Source organism: Corylus avellana, chromosome 5 (assembly GCF_965113065.1).
Source record: "Corylus avellana chromosome 5, dhCorAvel1.hap1.2, whole genome shotgun sequence".
In the NCBI taxonomy this organism is placed as follows: domain Eukaryota; kingdom Viridiplantae; phylum Streptophyta; class Magnoliopsida; order Fagales; family Betulaceae; genus Corylus; species Corylus avellana.
In genome coordinates, this window is record NC_142494.1 from 14,478,548 (window position 1) to 14,499,424 (window position 20,877).

The window sequence follows — 20,877 nt, forward strand, 5'->3', positions numbered from 1 at the left end:
TGATGCATCAAAGATAGGCATTGGAGTAGTGCTCAGCCAAGGGGGCAAACTGGTGGCCTATTTCAGTGAGAAATTGAAGAGCGCACAACTTAATTATAGCACCTATGACATTGAGTTCTATGCATTGGTATAGTCACCGAAACATTGGAGTCCATACCTCACCTACAATGACTTTATCTTGTACTCGGACCATGAAGCACTGAAACACTTGAATAGTCAAGATAAGTTGTCATCCACGCATGCTAAATGGTCCGTGATGTGTGCCAAATATTGCATATTTGGACCCCTTAATTTACTTGTGTTAATCCTTTAGCTGTGTTATTATCTAATGTTCTGTGTTAGTTTTGTGTTTTTAGTATTTTGTAGGTGTTGAAGAAAAACTACTTTTTGGAAGAAAACATACTTTGAGAAGACCTAGATGATGTGGTTAAGTTTAACCAAATCCAAGAAATGGGTAAATCGGATTAAGGATAAGATTGGATAAAATTTCGAATTGGATTCAAATTCAGATTCTACACGTCTCAGTATTTTGGCCATAACTTTTCGCTCACATATCCGATTGAGGTGATTCAAGTGGCGTTGGAAAGCTAACTCAAAATACTACAATTCATTGTAAAATAGGATTTTACTAATTCGGACGTTTACTATTCCAAAATCGTCCCGTAATTAAATGGTGCAAACCTGGACGAATTGTATCCGATTTCAACTTGTAAAACCCTAAGTTTTAGGTCTATAAATAGGGAATTATCAGATTAGTTGAGGGGACTACGAATTTGAAGATTGCAGAGGAGAAAGAAGAGAGTTTAAGGTTTTCCTAACTTTTGAATCTCTACTTTGTGATTCTTATTTGTAAGTACTCGATTTTACATTATGAATTCAATCAATTTTGTTTTGTCTTTCAATAACATGAGAGGCTAAACCTTCAACTAAGGTTGAAGATGAAGCATCACTTATGATTAGCAACTTTGTTTCATGTATGTAATATTTCCCAATTTAATGGTTTAATTGCTCTATTGTTTTACTTCTAATCAATTGGATTGAATAACTCTTGGATATCTTTTGTGATTCAAGGATACACTTGATGATTTAAGATTATTCAATATAATTGATTGCTTGGTTTTCTTTGTTAAAAATTGGATTTCCCCTGTGATTTATTCTCTGGATACAATTGATGTTTTGATAAAGATTGGATATTTTCTTGTGATTTACGAATACAGTTAATGATTTGATCGAATATTGGATTTCTTTTGTGATTCGGGTTATGAATGGATACATGGGATCTTTTGATTAATTCTTTGAAGCAATAGTAAAACAAACTTAAGATTTATATGTGAGAACTTTGGGGAATATTATAGATCATGAAATTATGTTGTTATGAATTTGTGAGTGTGGATTCCGAAACCTTAGTGCTTCGTCATAAGATTTTAATCACTTTAAATTGTTCATGCTTTTGCTTTTTCATTCAAACAAAAAAAAATCTCTCAAAAATTTGGAACTAGATTAGGGTTTAATTAATTTAGATATAAATTGCTCTTTCAAAAATACAATTCTCTGTGGGATCGACCTCGCACTTGCAATCCATTAAACTACAATTGATTCGTGCACTTGCGAGTTAAATAAATTTACACAACAGTCCGCCTTTGTGCAACAATTTTCCTTCGCCATCAAGCACAAATCGGGAGCATTGAACAAAGTGGCCGATGCCCTCAACCAGAAATCCACACTACTGACCACCATGAACTCAGTGGTACTTGGTTTTGAATTGTTAAAAGATTATTTATCTATTGATCTGTTTTTTGATCCTATTGTTGGTGATGTGTCATCTAGAGTGCGGGGAGATTTTGGGTTGTATAATGGGTTCCTATTCAAAGGCACTCAACTATGCATTCTCGAAGGCAGTTTATGATTGAAGATTATCCATGACCACCATAATGAGGGTCACATAGGGCGGGATAAAACATTGCAACTGGTGGTGGAGAAGTTCTATTGGCCTAGCATACGGAAAGAGGTGGACAGACTTGTGAAGAGCTGCCGAGTATGTCAAGTGTCCAAGGGGATGGCTACTAATGCCGGGTTGTATATGCCCCTTCCTATTCCAGAAGGGCCATGGACCAATGTGAGCATGGATTTCGTATTGGGCTTGCTGAGGACCCAAAAAGGTAATGACTCCATCTTTATGATTGTTGATAGATTCTCTAATATAGTGCATTTCATTGAGTGTAAGAAGATCGCCAATGCGGTAAATGTGGCATAGTTGTACTTTAGAGAGGTCTACCACCTCCATGGTCTACCATTGTCCATAGTTTTCGACCACGACACAAGGTTCCTTAGCCACTTTTGGCGGTGCTTGGTGACAGTTGTCGCACAAAAAGCTTGATTTCAGCAGCGCCTACCATCCACAGACGGATGAACAAATGAAGGTAGTCAATTGGTCGTTGGGAGCCCTACTTCAGAGCTTGGTGAGGGTGCACCTCAAGTCATGGGATCAGAAGTTATTCCAGGCTGAGTTCACCTTCAATCGATCAACCAACCGGAGCACCGAACTGAGCCCATTCACCATCATTTATGGGAGTAATCTTTGTGCCCCGTTAGACTTGGCTCCTATTCCCCATTTAAGGCGAACACATACCATGGCTGAAGATCTCATTGCCCAGATACAAGAGGGCCCCAAGCTGACCATCAAGAATCTACAGGAGTCGATGACAAAGTATAAGGCAGATGCAGACAAGAAGCAACATGGCTTAGAGTTTGATGAAGGGGAGTTTGTGTGAGCGGTCTTGACAAAAGACAGGTTTCCTGTTAGGGAATACAATAAGTTGGCTGCCTGCAAGATTGGTCCGGTAGAGATTGTTGAGAAGATCAATTTGAATGCCTACCTGTTGAAGCTGCGTAGCCACATCAAGACGTCTAGTGTCTTTAATATCAAACACCTTGTGCCATTTACAGGAGATTCCTCGGATGAGGATGCGAATTTGAGGGTGAATTCTCTCCAACCTAGGGGGGATGATGTAGATCAGAGTGCTTGGTCTTACATGAGTAAGACCCGAGTAGATGCAAGTGTGGAGGCGCCCAGAGGAATCAAGACAAGATCACAAACGTGCATAGAAGCTGAAGCTCGTCCTGATGAGGGGGACATCTATTCGGACACTAGTGAACCAGATAGCTTCGTCTAAAGCTTGTTTGACTCACATCCAGACGAGACCCAACCGAGAGCCTCGTCTGAAGTTCGTTTGACCCACATTTGGACGAGGCCAAACCCGAGAGCCTCGTCTGGAGCTCGTCCGAACACCTATGTTACGTTATTGTTTTTATTGCTTTCTTCCTCTGACTATTCGGATGGAGTTATGTCCTGTCCGAATGGCCAGCATAGATTTACAAAACTAACTTTAATTATGTTTTCTATTAGGTTTAGGATTCTTGGGGCTATAAATACATGACTATAACCTTGAGAACGTAGTTTTTGATTATTATTTGCTTTTCTTCAATAAGAGTACTCAAAGTTGAGTTTCTTCTTTATTTTCCTTCAAACCCTAGATAGTATCTATTGTTTAGAGAAGATTTCTTTGATTTATTGATAGTCTCATGATCTTAGGAATATTTTTCCCTTCTACTTGCAGTGTTTCTAGCCTATCACAATCGTACGCTTCATCACAACTCCTAGTCTATCTAAAGGTAATTCAAAGTACCTTAATCTAGATTACTAAAGTATCTAGTAATTACCCAATTGTGATTGGGAGCCGAGGTTCATTAAACGAATCAAAACCCAAAAGATAATACAAGTTACGAATGCAGATTATTGAGATCGGGATAAGTTAGTTGGGGAATCCAAGCTAAAGTTTGACAAGACTTGTAAGAATACCAAAAAGGTATTATGTGATTATGGTATAATCAACAAGTGCATAAATAAGGATGAATCCCTCATAACTTGGTAGTTAAAGAGATTTTTCTCATTATATTGGATTCTATAGATGAGAAAAACTTTAACATTTTTTATCAGACCTCATAGTATGTCTACAGTAGTCTCACTACAAAAAAAAAGGGGGATTAGTGATGTGTTAAATTTAACACGTCACTACATTTTATAGTGATGTGTTAAATATGGCACGTCACAAATTAATGACCTTTGAAATTTGACACGTCACTATTTAGTGACATGCCAAAAAGTAACATGTCACTAAATTTAAAGTCCATCAAGTTAATGCAAAAAGAAAATTAAATTTAAAAAATTTATGACGTGTCATACTGCCTCATCACCAAATGGTCACTTGTCAATATGGAACGTGATCATTTGGTGACATGTCATTGTGGCACGTCACAAAATGGTGACGTGGCAATATGACATGTCACCAAATAGTGACGTGTCTGTATGGCACGTCACCGAAATGGTGACGTGCTCTAGTGGCACGTCACCATTTTGGTGACGTGTGTTAATGGCAAGTCACCAAAATGGTGACCTGTGACAATGGGAAACGTCACTACTGGGTAGTAAATTAATTATTTTAATCAAATCCATTACGGTAAATGCTTTTTAATTGTACTAAATGCATTTTCAAATATCATTAATTACCAATATGTCAATGTATATTAATTATCGTGTGTGGAATGCAATAATTAATATTTATAAGAAACAAATTTTAATTGGTATACAATATAATTATATATATATATCCATATTAATTGAATGATAAAAGTTAATCATATAGTTAATTATATCTTAAATAATTAACCATTGAATATATATCTTAAATGGCAATTTGAAACTTGAATTGATCGACAATTTCAATTATTAATCATATGATTTCATGAAAAATAATGATATGTAGTCGTATTATTAATATAATCATATACAATGACAATGTGGTATATGAAAAATCCCAGATGAAATGATTATATATCATATTAGTAGTTTAAAATTGACAATAATAAATTAACAATGCATGTAATGTCCTATAGGACTAGTTTGTTTTAAGTATTGACGTACGTTGCCCTTGTAAATTTGGAATTGATAGCATAAGAGATTTCTAGAAATCGGCCATGAGAAAAAACCCTTCACACGTAATTATTCCTCTTCACTCTGTACATCTGCCCTCATGAGTGATATTGATGAGGAATACCAAATTAACAATAGTCAATGTATATTAATTAACTAACAATAATTAATTGGTGAATCATAGATATATACTTATATCTATGATTATAAGTATCCATACAATATATAATTGAATGATAAATTTTTTTTTTTTTTTAATAAAAAGTTAGTCATATGGTTATATCTGAAATGATCTAACCTGTATTGAATATCTTAAATGAACTAACAATCAATGATATGATTAGTATTAGATATTTAAAATTGACCATAACAAATTAACAATGCATGTATTGTCCTATAGTTACAAGATGATATATATAATATGACGTAAGTCATAATTAAGCATACAAATTCAAATTAATATAACAATTAAGTACTAAAGATCAACTTAGTTCCAATGTTATAATGTATGTTATAATTAATTAAACATATATGTATAGGTTCCTTTAATACATTATGTGGACAACTATAATTAATTATACGTATATGTATATTGACTAATGTAAATTTATAAGATCAATATTTAGTCATGTGATTCAATGACAATTCAAATACTTAATAATATTATTATGTACAATGATAAATATGTGATTTGTAGTCTTTAATTTATTTTAAAAAATTAATATGGGATGATTATAAAATAAAAATGTGGTTTTTAATATTAATATTCTAAAATATTAATACGTATATACGGAAATGTTAGGTGTTCTCCTACTTGTAAGTAAATATTATTTCTAAACACCAAGTGAGCAAAATAAGAGCCATTTTTTTTTTCTTATTTACAAAAATATCACAAAAGTAATGATGTGCCACATGTGGCACGACACCAACAGGCATTGGGAAGGAGTGCGGCAGCTGGCCGCACATCCTTCTTCTTCCTTCTTCCTTCTCTTTTCATTTTTCTTCTCCTGCCCACACACAATCCCTCTCTCTCTCTCTCTCTCTCTCTTTTTTTTTAAAAAAAATTTTTTACCGCCGGCCGCCGGTTAAGAACAAAGTCGCTCTCTCTCCGCCATCTAAAGCCATCACTCTCCCTCCCTCCGCCAGTTGAGCTCTCCGTCCAGTCTATATATATACACATGATTGTATGTCGATTTCATTCTCTCTGTAGTGTATATGCATGTATATTCAAGTATATATTTATTAGGAAATTTTTATGTTAGTTAATTAATTGTTTTGTTATTTTCATTTGTTTGTATGGTAGGTACAAACGTAGGATTGCTATATATGAACACCTGTGGAAAATACATACATACATATATATATATAATGCTATAGTAATATTTGTATATGCCATTATTTTCAAACATGTGAGTCATTTATACATGTTCATACATATTTAGTTATTGTAAATATTAATTGGGTGCGTGATGGATTTCGCAGGTTAATATGAGCTTCAGGGGGAAGACAAGAGCACGAAGGCAAGCACCTTGCCGATTGAGTAGGAGAGCACAGGCATCCAGATTGTACCTCCTAGATGATAGTGAGACACAGGACATTGGAGCGTTCAAAAGGCAAGAAGAAGGGTATCAACCAGTTCCACCGCTTGAGAGGGCATACCCCATCGAGTCAAGACTTTGTCTTCAATATTGAAGATGTTGCAGGTTGTGTGTACGAGCAAGACATGTCCATTCATATGCTATCATAGCCCATGGGACTGAGCCAACCATGGCTGGCCTCAAAGAGCCTTTTTTATCGACAAGTACTGTACAACTCGAATGTATCCATTCATATGGAATCTGAGCCACTGAAATTGAGCCAATTAGGAGTGGTCTCACACGGTCATTTTGATCGGCAACCACACAGCAGTGTAGATATGGATGACCTGGATGATTCATAAGACCCGAAGGACATGGTTGATGATATACACAGCAGAGATGGAAATCTACTAATTAAGATACATATAGATGATACTTAATTGAAATTATTTGAAAATAACGATGAAAATAAAGCAGTAGAACCATCCATGTAGGTGGTAATTGTAAGTAAAATAAGCATAATGCAAGAATTTACAGAGTAAGCTTGAAATTGGAGCATATAAAAGAGAAATGGAAAAGATTGATAAGATTGATAATGAAAAGATATCAAAAGATCTAATTAACAAGAGTACTTACAAATTCAAACGTAGTTTAGAAGTAGCAAAAGTACACAAGAGCAGGACAAATTACAAATAGTAGGCAGGGTAGTTGCAGAATGAGTTCAGTGTTTAAGCTGAAAGCTTCTGCTTTACAATGAGGGGAATTCGTCCTTTTATAGACAAAATCCAATGGGTAAATAAAAATTACATCGAAAAAGTTAACAGTAAAAGTAAAGAATTGTAGTGTCGGCAGAAACTGTAGCAGAACTATAATGTCGGTAGAAATTGTAGCAGAAACTGTAGCAGAAACTATAGTGTCGACAGGTACTGTAGCAGAATCTGGTGAGTAAATGTAACTGTACCTTTGTAAATGGCAAGTGAATGCAACTGCGTAGGGCAAGTGATCGGTGCTGCTGTGAAGGGCAAATGTGAAGGTCAAATGAACGGTGCCACTGTGAGGGCCAATGAACGGTGCCACTGTGAAGGGTAAATGAACGGTGCCACTATGAAGGGAAAATGATTGTAAATTGTTGTACAAAAATATACCTAAATTAATAGGTAAATAATTGTACATTTTAACTCGCAAGTGCACAAGATTAAAACAATAGTATAGTAGGCAAATACGAGATCATTCCCACGAGGATTGGTAAATTATGTTTTTAGAAGTAAATTCCTATTTAATTAAAAGATAAAATTCAATTGTCACGATTGAATTAAATAGAATAAAAGATAAACAAAAACTAAAAAAGATTAGGGTTTTGATATCCACCACTAATTATGTTAAACTAGTATATCAATATGCCAATGCTTTGATCAAGTTATGCATATTTAATGTTTGCCAACCTAAGGGTTAAACTCTAACGCCTTAAGCTATTGATTTCCCTAAGCAACGAATTAGCCACTTGGTCCATGCTCTAATTCTTTTCTTTCCTAAAGGATTTAGCATGTCTATACTAAGTTGTTCTTTAGAAAAGCATATGTTCTATGGAAATCGACAAACACACAAAGCCTAGGGCATGGATACATACTCCTAGTTCCCTATATTGATTAACCCAAGAATCGCGGTGTGGATTCTTTTGTTACTTAAGTTAAACACAGGACTCGGTCATCCAAATTGATCTAACTAACAAGTCCATACCACATGCACATGTTGATCAGGCATACACATATGAGAAATTCATGCAAGCAGGTATTAATCAAGTTAAATAGCACAACATGATCATCACAAGGCGCCAATATTGAAATATTAATTAAACATAACTAGGGCTTCAATCTAACCCTAAATAAAGTATAAACTACATAATAAAGATAAAAAGGGTGGAAGAGAAAAAACCCAAACTCCTCTTGATGCAGCCTTCAGTTCCTTTCCAGAGCTTGTGCCTCTTTTCTCCCCACCTATTCTTAGAGGCTAAGAGGTTCTATTTATAGGCTTTAGAAGTCCTTGAAAAAGTAGTAAACCCTAGGGATTTCGTAGGGTTTTAATCCTATTACAATTGGGAGTTGGAAAACCCTAATATGGAAGGAAAGGGAGTCTGTCCACAGCTTCTAGAATTCTCCAGCGCACAGGTGCGATCGATCACAGTGCGATCGATCATAGTGTAATCGATCACAGTGCGATCGAGCACACTACCAGAAACTCCAATTTTTCCAAAAATCTCTCTTTGAGCCCAAATCTTCCAGATTTACTTCATTTTCTTCCAAAGCCTGTAAAAACATCAAAAACACAAAAAGGAATTAAAATGGCCTAATTAACTACAACCAAAGGATTAAAACATGTAAGATAAGGGCTGAAAAATATGAATATTTTAGCGCTTATCATAAATCTTCAATTCCGAGGTAATAGTTATCAGAGCAATCACCAGGGAAACCAGAATTTCCGTACCATTCTCTCATGGGGTTAAAAGTAGCTTTAGAAGATGCATCATAATTTTCTTCTTCATCTTCTTCAAAATTATCATTGAGAGATTCTAGAAGTGCTTTTAAAATGTCCTTCTTTTCTTTTTTCTTTTTAGAAGATTTTTTCTTAGAAGAACTAGAAGAAGTAGCAGAAGTAACGGCCTCTGTCCCTTTGGGAGGGAAAAGGAAAGTATTAGGAGTTATCAGTTTGGCAGGATTGTCAATGGTTAATTGATTGGAAATTGGAAGGGCTTGGATTTTTGGCAAATGGGCTAGATTTTTGACATTCTCAACGATATTATCAACCCGTGGGTAGTTGTCCACCATTTTACATACCAATGTTGTTCTAGCTCATCATCAAGAATGACATATTGCCATTTTATGATCCAAGGAATTTTGAACTTTTTGACAAAATGCAGAATGTGGGAAATTTGGCCCCATGTTCATCAGTATTGTAAAGATTTTTGAATGATTTGAAAGTCTCAACGACTTTTAGTGGGAGGATATTTGGAACAAGACCAAACTTCATCCACCATCTGGAGAACCAGAGAGGGAGAATGCCTCCAAATTCTTTGTCAAAGTTTATGAACCAAGAGTGGTTAAACTTGGGATTTTGGTAGAGCATGAATTTGGACCAGGCATCAATGTAATCATAATAGCAAAACGAGATGGGGAAATCTTCCAATTTTCTTGGGTTCAAGGGATGTTCCCCCCAATCTTTTTCAGGAATGATTCTATCAAAATAGACACTGTGATAAAGTAGTTTTTTGGGTTCAGTTTTACTGTAAATGGGTTTGAGATGAACAAACTTTGTCTACAGCAGAGTATTAGTGTAGTATGAAAGAGTTTTTAAAGGATGCTCAAGGATCCAATCAAAACGAGGAGGAAAGTAAAAAGTGGCAATTTGAGTAGAAGATTTAATCTGAGAATGGTTTATCTCAATATGAAATAAATGGTCGGAATGAGGAAGAAGGACATAAGCTGATGTTTTATCATATTTGATGAAATGAATCGTGGATTTTTTAGAAGAAATGACAAAAGGGTCATAATCTAAAACGAGAGCACTAGAGTAGGTAGCTGGTGATCCGGGGCTAAAAGATGAGAAACGGTTAGCGAGAGTAACAGATGAATTAGTAACAGGAGCAGTAATAGCAGACTCTAGTTTTAAGACAAAAGCCTTGGAGTCAATCTTCTCCTTATTCTTTTGCTTGCCATGCTGGCAGTGCAAAAATTCACGAGTGAGAAAATCTGGAAAAGAGTTATCGGAACCTTTAATGTATTCGATATCAAAATCAAAAACGCTTACAATGGCTTGCCATTAGGCAAAAATTTGTTTTGATGCAATGTTTTCAACATCTTTTTTCAGAATGTATTTAGTAGATTTACAATCAATACGTAACAAAAACTTTTGATTTAACAAATCAGATTGAAATTTAGTAATGCATAAAACAACAAAAAGAATTTCTTTCTTAATAGTACTATAATTAGCTTGTGTATTGTTCCAAAATCCGAAATGGAATCGAACAATTTGTTCGGGAGATCCTGGAGAAACAGCTTGTTTTAGAATGCCTCCGGAGCCAATTTCAGAAGCATTAGTTTCAACAATTTTGAATGCATTATCGAAGGGAATACCTAAGCAGGGTAGGGTCTTAACATGAGTTTTAATCTCTCTGACTAGCGAAGTGTGAATACTAGTCCAAGGAGGAGGATGATTTAGTAAACGGTCAAACAAAGGCTTGCAATGTTTTCTCAGGTCTTTGTAGAAATCTGCAATGTAATTTAAAGAACCTAAGAATCTCTGGAGTTGGTTTTGTCAATGATAAGATCAGGAAATTTATCAGCGAATTGAATAACCCTATCAATGGGTCTAATCTGACCTTCCGAAATATCAAAACCAAGGAATATAATTTTGGTTTGGAAAAGCTTGATCTTTTTAGCAGAGACAACAAGTCCATTGTGTTTGACTATTTCTAGAAACGAATTCAAATGTTTCCAGTGTTCATCAATAGATTTTGAATAAATCAAAACCTCATCAATGTAAACGATGGTAAAATGATTGAAAATATCGTTCATAATGTTTTGGAATTCACTAGGAGCATTCTTCAGACCGAAAGGCATGACATTTCACTCATAATGCCCAAAAGGAGTAGCAAAAGGAGTCTTATACCTATCCTTGTCATTAATCTAGATTTGCCAAAATCCTAACTTCATATCGAACTTAGAAAAGACTAGAGCCTCACTAATGCGAATAACTAAGGCCATCCTATTAGGGATGAGATACCTGATCCATTCTAGCACATCATTGAGCGGTTTGTAATTAATTACTAGTCTAGGAGTTCCCCTTTCAACTTCAACATTTTTCATAACATAAAAGGCGGCACCAGACCAAGGAGACTTGCTCTTGCGAATGATACCTTTAACAAGTAAATCAACAATTTCTTTTTGGCAAAAATCTAAAGTTTCAGCATTCATTTGAATGGGCCTGGCTTTAGTGGGAATTTTATTTTCAAAAAAGTCTTTAATATATGGTAAAGAAGCAATGTGCTTTTTCCTATGCCAAAAGGCAGTAGGAAGTTCAAAGCAAATGAGATCGATGATCAAAGTATTGAAAGCCATAATCTTAGATTGTAGTAATTTATCAGAAAGCTGTTCAGCAATCTTTTTGTATTTAACTCCTTGTTTCAAAAAATTCAAATGCTTAGTTTTAGTAGAGATAATATTTTAAGGGACTAACATCAATTTCAAATTTGGAAGCAAAATAGAATTTCACTTCAATGCCCATTTTAATGGTTGAAACTCCAATTTTATCAACAGTGAAAGGATAAAGCATGGCAATGAAGGGAAGGCCAAGAATAACTTTTTCAAACATATTTTTAACAAGGACAACAGGAGTATCAAAACAAACATTGTTCTGGCAAACATGAACATTATTCAATTCATACTTAATTTGTAAATGGCTTCCACTACCAGAATTTAATTTATCAGTGGATTTTTCAACATATTTGCTAGGTACTAACCCTTCTTGAATACAATTCAAATCAGCACCAGAATCAATCAAAGCAAAGACATCAAGAGTATAATCGGGAGCAACAATGATATTAACTTTAGAATACCATTTAGGTGGAACAACCTTGTTAATAAGACTGACAATCTTGACTTTATTGGAAATCATTTTATTGCTCGATTCTGCTTCATCAGAGTGCTCGGATTGTTTATCCTCTTCAGAATTGTTATCGTGAAAACAATCTTGAAGTTTTAATATTAAAAGTTGTTGTTTAAATCGTTATTATCCGTTTTAACGGAGTGCAAGTCATTTTTTAAATCAATGATTTCTTTCTTGATATTACTAACCTCATGTTGCAAATCTGAGATAGTAATCTTTTTGGATTTTTGTTTAGAAAATCGTTCCAAAGTTTCATCAAGAGAGATTTTTGCATTGTTAGTTTTATTAGCATTTTTAATCATCGTATTCCTAAGTTTTTTAAGGTAATCTTCTTTTAATTTAGGATTTTCAATTCTTGAAATTAAAGTGATTATGAAATTTTCTTGTTCTTCAATTTTTGTTCAAGTTTTGACATTTTTGCAACAAAAATCATTACAACCAATTTTGAAATCATTGTTAGAGAATTCACTAGCAGAATGGTAATCGGAGTCACTTGAGGTTGTTAAAAATTCACTGTCAGATGAATCAGAAGAATTAACGGATTGCAAAATTCTAAAAAGATTTTCTTTTCCGTTGTCATCAATTTTTAAAGCATTAATTTCTTTTTTCAATTTCTTGGGCGCTTCTGGACATTTGTCAGTAAAATGTCCAGGTTTTCCTCAATTAAAACATTTTCCTTTGGAAAAATATTTATCGAATTTGGAGGTATTCTTTTTAGGTTTTTTAGCAGAAAATTTTTTAACGGGTTTATTAATTCTTTTCTTGTAACTATTGTAATATGGAACATGTCTCTTCTTGAAAACTCTATTGGGTTTCTTTCTATTTCTCCGAGAGGGAGCCATAGGAGGTAACCCAAATTGTTCGCAAAAATTACCCATTCCATATTTAGCTTTTTTAGTATTCTTCAATTGTGGTCTTACCATTTTTTGGTCAATGCACATTTTTATGCCAAGTTTTTTAACGGTAGAAAACAAATCACCATAAGTTAAGAATATTAAACCCTTAGTTGTGAGTTATAATGAATGTAATTCCAAATTGCAGGATGCACATGGATGCGCTTAGGCGAGCATGCAGTAGGGGGCGAACTATGGACGATCAGTTGGAAACCCAACATTTTGAGCATTTTTGCGATTGGTACCATGACTATGTAAGACTAATGTCATGTATACCTATTAATGTATGAAATATTTTCTTCTCATTCCTATCTCCTCACCACACTAACTATGTGTCTTCCATTGTAATCGCAAGTCGATCGATTAGCCAATCGACATATGAAGGAAATGGGTGACAAAATGGTAACGCATTGTAGAGGGCTGATGCAGACAACAGTACAATATAATAGATATGTGGTTTACGGCAAGTTGTTTTGCACTCTTGCACATGATGTTGGAAAGAGGACTTAGAACAACGACGTGTACGTGCTGACTGTTGATGGTGAAACATACTATGGGAAGTTAACTCAAATAATTGAGGTGGAGTATTACAATAGGACTAAGTATGTTATGTTCAAGTTTGATTGGGCGGACAACACAAGGGATAGGGGATACAAGGTGGACGAGTATGGCTTAATGTAGTCACAAATATCTACCTAATTTAATAAGCAAATAATTGTATGTTTTACCCGCAAGTGCACGAGGTCAACATAGTACTATAGGGTGCAAGTACGGGGTCATTCCCACGAGGATTGGTAAATTATGTTTAGAAGTAATTTCTTATTTAGATAAAACTTAATTGTCACAATTGAGTTAAAATAAATAAATAAAATAAAAGATAAACTAAAACTAAAAAAGATTAGGATTTTGATATCCACCACTAATCATACTAATTAAGATAACAATATGCCAATGCACCAATTATACCAGTATAATTAATGTTTGCTAACCTAAGGGCATGGGTGTATAGTAAGTTGTTCTTTAAGAAAGCATAAATCTATGGAAATCGACAAACACATGAGGCCTAGGGCATGGGTGTATACTCCCGGTTCCCCATGTTGATTAACCCAAGAATCCAGCATGGATATCTTTTATTACTCTTATTAAACTTAGGACTCGGTCATCCAAATTGATTTAAGTAACTAGTCCATACTACATGCATATGTTGATCAGGCACACACATATGAGGAATACAAGATAACAGGAATTAATCAAGTTAAATACGCCAAAATATAATTGTAGCAAATGCGCCAATATTGCAATCATAAATAGATATGATTAGGGCTTCAATCTAGTCCGAAATAAAATATAAACTACATAATAAAGATAAAAGGTGGAAGAGAAGAAAACCCAAACTCCTTTTGATCTAGCCTTTAGTTCCTTTCCAGAGCTTGTGTCTCTTTTCTCCACACTTATTCCTAGAGGCTAAGAGGTCTATTTATAGGCTTTAGAAGTCCTTGTTACATTAGTAAACCTAGGAAATTCGTAGGGTTTTACTCCTATTACAAGTGGGAGTTGGAAAACCCTAATATGGAAATACTAGCAGTCTGGCCGCACACTTGATGTGTCTCCTACACATGGGTGCGATCGATCGCGACCCGTGTGCTCTCGATCACACGAATGCGATTGAGCCTCTTTTGCTGTGCGCTTGATCGCATATGGCCGATTCCCTGCTTGTCCTCTCTAGTAGTGCGCTCGATCGCAGGGAATTTGCGATCGATCGCACTATTAGGGGCTCCAACTTTTCTCAATTTCTCTCTTTGAGCTCAAATCTTCCAGATTTACTTCATTTTCTTCCAAAAGCCTATAAAAGCATGGAAACACACAAAAAGGAACTAAAATAACACCAATTAACAATATTAAGGAATTAACATACATAAGTTTAAGGGCTAAAATATCGATATTTTGGCACTTAACACACCCCCAAACTTACATATTGCTAGTCCCCTAGCAATACAAAACTAAAAACAAATGACAAACAGAAAATAAAAAGATAATTTTTCATTTTTTAACTTATGCAGAAGCACTTCCACATCGCTCCCTAGTGTGAAATCGATGAAGTAAAACGGGATGCAATCAGAGACAAAGGCCTTAAGCTGAAGCAGTGGAGACACAAATTAAAAATGGCACTCAAAATTCGGTTTGGCGATACTCCAGCGATCGTGAGGGGGAGACTCGGGCAAAACGTCCAAAAGTACTACCCTGTGGACTTGGACATATTATTTGAGAAATGGTGCGATCACACTAAGCAAGTAGGTTACTAGTTTTATTAATTGGAATTGTGTTAGGGCTCACATATTAATAATGTAAATTGTGTTGGAAAATGTAGAGCGTATGAAAGGCTTGTGAATGAAAAATAAAATGCTACACTGCATCGGCTCTAAAAGCTTGGCCAGGGTGACCCATGAGGAGGTATGTGTGTCATCTACCCCATATATATATATATATAAAAAGATTTTAATATATATCTAAAAATATGTTTATGGTGTTTGTTTTTATAGACCGTAAGAGAGGGCATGGCTCCAACACGAGAGCGAAACTTCATCAAGACCCACAAAAAAAGAAAGATGGGAGGTATCCAACTCAAGAAGTCGAGGAGAGAATTGTGTGCTACTTACATCGTACCTTGATTATTTTGTGTGTATTAACTTATTTAGGATTAACACTTAGATAATGCACCAACTTTTTAATTTAACCTACAGGAGAAGATGATGGAGCTACTGCCAACCGATTCTGCAGCAATGTCGAGCGTGACCATAGGGACGGTACAGTGGGCATTGAACGATGTGTATACCCAGGTGTTTGCAAATAAGCGTGAATATGCTGGCCGTGTTTGAGGGGCTAGACCAAGGATTTTACTAGTGCGCGGCACCATCCACTCGTATTATACACCGTTCATATCATGGTCACAAAACCCTGGAAACTCGATGGTCTCACAAATGGTTGAAAGCATACTTGAAGCTGAAAGGGAACAGCACAGGGCACAGCTGGTTGCACAAAAAGAACAAATGGAAGCGCAGATGGTTGCAGAGTTGGTTGCACAGATGGTTGCACAACAAGAGGAGATTTCTGCGCATATGGCAGCTTAGCTGGCAATGAAAGATGCTTAGATGGTAGTAAAAGATGCCATGTATGAGGCCCGTTTTCCCCAGCTTAAGGCCATGATGCAGCAAGGTAGCTCCGCGCCTGAGGTGACTCAACTTAGGACTCCGCCAGACACAGATTCCCCAGTCTGTGGGATTGTGAGATCCTCATTAGGGAGTGGATCAGGTAACAATATATTCTTTTTGTTTTTGTTTTTGTTTTGTTAACACGATTATCTTCCATGTCGATCATTTTAACGGGTAGTAATTGATAATCACATTTTTTGCATATCTTTCTGCCACATATGCATGTGTATAACACATTTGCAACGTAATATGTGTAGAGGACTTAAGAGTAGAAGCTGACAACGCTGATCAAACTTTGTTGGTCTTTGTGATGTTTTGGGTTATTGGTTATTTATGTAATTTAAGGCCGAACTGTAGAGCTTTTATTTGTTTGTGGCTTTCATATGATCGTAGTTAACTCTTGTTGAGTCTGTTAAGCTGGTTTACTTTTGGATCGGGTGTTCTTAGTGTTGATCAGATTAGTTTTGAGTCTTATGTTGGTGTTTTGTTAAACAAATTTTTATTTGGTTGAAGTAGATGTAGTTGGATTTATGGATTAGAGGTGAGATAACTACTTCTTTATGTTGGATATGATAAACAAATTTTGATTATGATCTATGTTTTAGTCTATGGAGCTATGTTGGTATTGGAACTGTTTGTTTTTTTGGTTTATAAGAAAAAGAGGGGAAAGAAAGTAATGAGTTTCATGATTTATGTTGTTTGTTTCCTACAAATGTTATAGTTGGGTTAGGTAAGCTGCATGGAGTATCTATGTTTTGTAGGGCCGTTATAGCAAAAACACTAATATAGAAATTCTATAATTTCTTCTCTTCTTTACCTTTTTTGAGAAAGTATGTTGTACAGAAGGGATCACTAATGTTTTGTATACAAATTTAATTGACACACACATGTTCTAATGTACATCTAGATGTGGATTGTGGAAACTATTGAATGCAGAATATTATTTGGATTATTCTGTTAGAATATTTTGTCTGAATTATATTGGTCTTGGGTTCTCAAGACAAGACACTACATGCTTTGCATATTTAATCGTACTGATAGTTGTGTATTGATTGGTCTAAAGTAGGTGATATGTTCACAAATTGTGGATGTAACTCTTTTCATATAGTAGTGATATGATGCAAAAAGAGAAGGTCAAGTTTTTCATTTAAGTATACACTGTGACATCCATGGTTGCTAAGAATTTTGTTCATAACATGAATAATGGTTTATAGTAGAAATATCATAGGTCAGTGGGAGAAAACTCAAGAATGATGATTTGCATGTTTATTAAAGGAAGCATGTGTTGCTATTCCTAATATATTTTACTAAGGCTAATAACATCTTTGGAGTTAGTAAAGTATGAGAGCTAATGAATTAGCATGGTGCTGATTGTGTTTATTTTATCATTTGCACGTAGAGCGGAGATGTCAGGTGGTGGAAATGGTGTTGACTAAGATTGAGCAAGTGTTTTGCTGTTTTACTAAATCCTTGCATATTTAAAATGTTTTGTTGATGTATAGTTGGATCTATTTGTGATATTCATTGATAGTTATTTAATTTGATGAATCGATGGATGGTTAATGTAGTTGTAGTTGATGTAGTTAAATCAGGTGCGACAACTCTTCAAATTTGGGTTTAACGCCTCGAGAAATTCAAAAATTAAATATGGGGAGCGAAATTTTTTTTTTGTTTAATTAAACATTTTGGGGACGTGTTAGATTGTGACACGTCACCAAATTAGTGAAGTGTCATCCAAGTGACACGTCACCAAAATTTGTGATTAGTGACCATGTAAATTTGATACATCACCAAATTGGTGACGTGTTCAATCTAGCATGTCTCCAAACTATAGTGACGTGGGGGATTTGACACGTCACCAAAACTTTAGTAACATGTGGAATTTACCTCGTCACTAATTAGTGACGTGTCAACATTCCACATGTTATTAAAGCCCAATTGTGACACCATTTTTTTTTTTTTTTTTTGGGACCTGCCACACACATCACTAAACTTTAGTGACTTATAAAGCTTGCAACTTATAAGTCAAGTAACGTGTTGTTCGTATAAAGCTAGCAACTTATAAAGAGCCTTGCAACTTAAAAGAACCTTGTAACATATAAAGCTTGTTGTTCATAGTCGTAAATGGAATTGGGAATTCCATCTAGACTATAACATGTTAAACCTCAAGTGACTTATCTTGGTAATGAGAAGTAAGGAGGCTTCAGCTTAATATGTTTGGGTACATGCAAGGTTATGCTATATACTGAACAAAACCATATGAGTCATCAATTGTAAAATACTATTATAACAATTGATGTATGTGCACGATATCTTAAACATTTTACTCTAAATCTTGAGAAGTAAGTGAACTCAGATGTGAAATGATGATTACTTTGATGTATCATAGAGTGCGACCAATCAGCAGTCAATAGAGCTCAATACATTGGGTAATGACATCTAACACTGTGGGAACATGAACTTCAATAAGGAATCCAAATTTTTTGTTAGTGAATAAAAAGATAAGGAATATTCCCCTAGCTTTAGATTTAATGGGAAAGATTATCCTAAAAGTTGAGGCCCGAGTGTTTTCAGTAGTTACACTGAAAACTTGTAAATGTACGAGGTGAGATTTAATCTCACAAAGGTACATAGGGATAATCATGACTTTAAATTAGTGACTTAGGGAAAGAGGTTGTGAACAAAGTGACAGTTATGAAAGACTTTGGTTCAACTACGGAATGATTCCATGGAAGGGTAAAAATGTAATAAGCACATCATAAGGATTGATTGATTAAATAAAAAATAATCATTAGAGAGTAGTCACAATTCTTTAGTGGAATTAATTGAGATTAAGTAGTGTCGTATGATATGATCTCGAGAGATATATTCATAGGCCTATTAAGCTAATGATATTTTACCTTAGGTCCCTCTTTGAACTGATATAAATTGACTAAGAAAATATATTGTTCGTCAAGTATTTATTTATTTATTGGGATATTTTATTTAATAAAACATGGGCCAAAAGATTTAATCTTGTTGGTTAATTGGAGAAAGGAATTAAATAGAAGCATTGGGCTTATGATTTAATTCCTACAAGCTAATGAATTAAAATAAGCCTTGGGCTTGCCTTTTTAATTCATTGGGCTTGTTAAAAGACTATGGGCCACATGGAATTAATTCCAAAGGGCTAAAGTTATTCAAAGGAGTATTGGGCTTGACGATAAAACCCAAGCCCAAGTGTTTTAAGTGAAGTGGAAGTGGGCTCGGGCTAGAAGCCCTAGTCTAGACTCATGGGGAGAATTGGCCGTGTACCACACAAGGGCATGGGAGTCAATTCCTCCCTTGGTCGTGTGGTATGATAAGCATCCCAGTCCCACTTTGTTTAGAACTCTGTCTTCTCCATGGCACCTAGTACCATAAATAGAGGAGCACGTGAAGGCATAATTTACACCTTTGGCTTGGAGCTTGTCACTTTTATGAGAGACAAAAACACAAACTCACTCTTCCCTAGAGTTGATACACGACCACCTTGGGAATTTTGATTCCTAGTTTATGCTTTCTTGTTCTTCTCTTGGTCTTGAGTAAAACATTGTGAGCCCACACTCACAGTCATCAAAGAGAAGGTCCTATGGAGAAATATTTAAACCATTTGATGGAAAATCTTAAAATTCTTGATGTGAGATCAACTGTTCATGAAATCAGTGGAGAACATAAAGATGTTCTTGAAGTTCACAAAGAACACGAAGAACGCGATGAAGGCAAGATGAGTTTGGATGAATATATGAAGTTTGCAAGCGTGTTGCAACTTCAACTATTCATTCCAACAATGTCAGAAGAATCGAAGGACACTTCTATGATCTCATGCCTAGGAGAGGCCGAATCAACATGTAAGTAATTATAACTTATATGTTTGCTGAAGATCTAAATGTGTTTATCTTGATGGAAAAAGGTCTTGGGGATCCTTTTAATCTGCTGCGTATAAAAGAAATTTTTTGAAGTTTACCTTCTCAAATATACACATAGATCCCAACACCTAGTGCACGAAGCTCCCAGGTTGGGGATCGGCGAAGCATAGTCCTAGGAGGACTAGATGATCCCGTTCTTAGGGTCATATCTCAGACTTCTTTTGTAGTTGTGTTGTATATATTGGTTACATTGTAAGTCCACCTTGGTGGTGGCAGTTTTATATGTATGTGGATGTCTTTCTTTTGACTTATTTATTGTCTTTCGTGTGTTTCCTTTTATCAAGCTTTCTTTTATCAAAATTTTCCATTGTTTTAAAAACCTCCCTGCAAGGACGACTTTAATTCTCAAAAACCACAAAATTTCGAGAATGAAATTTTAATAAAGGGAGGAGAGTATAATACCCCGACAAATCACCAATTTTAAAAGACTAACAATTTACTAAGTAGTGACAAAGCATTTTCCTAAAACACGGTTTTATAATGCAAAAACCTAAACCCCTTATTAGTAACCCCAACCTCTTGAGGTTTTCTGAACAAAACCAAAACCTATACTCCTTGCCTGGACGCTCGCTACAGGGACCACCCGAATGTTCACCTTTAACC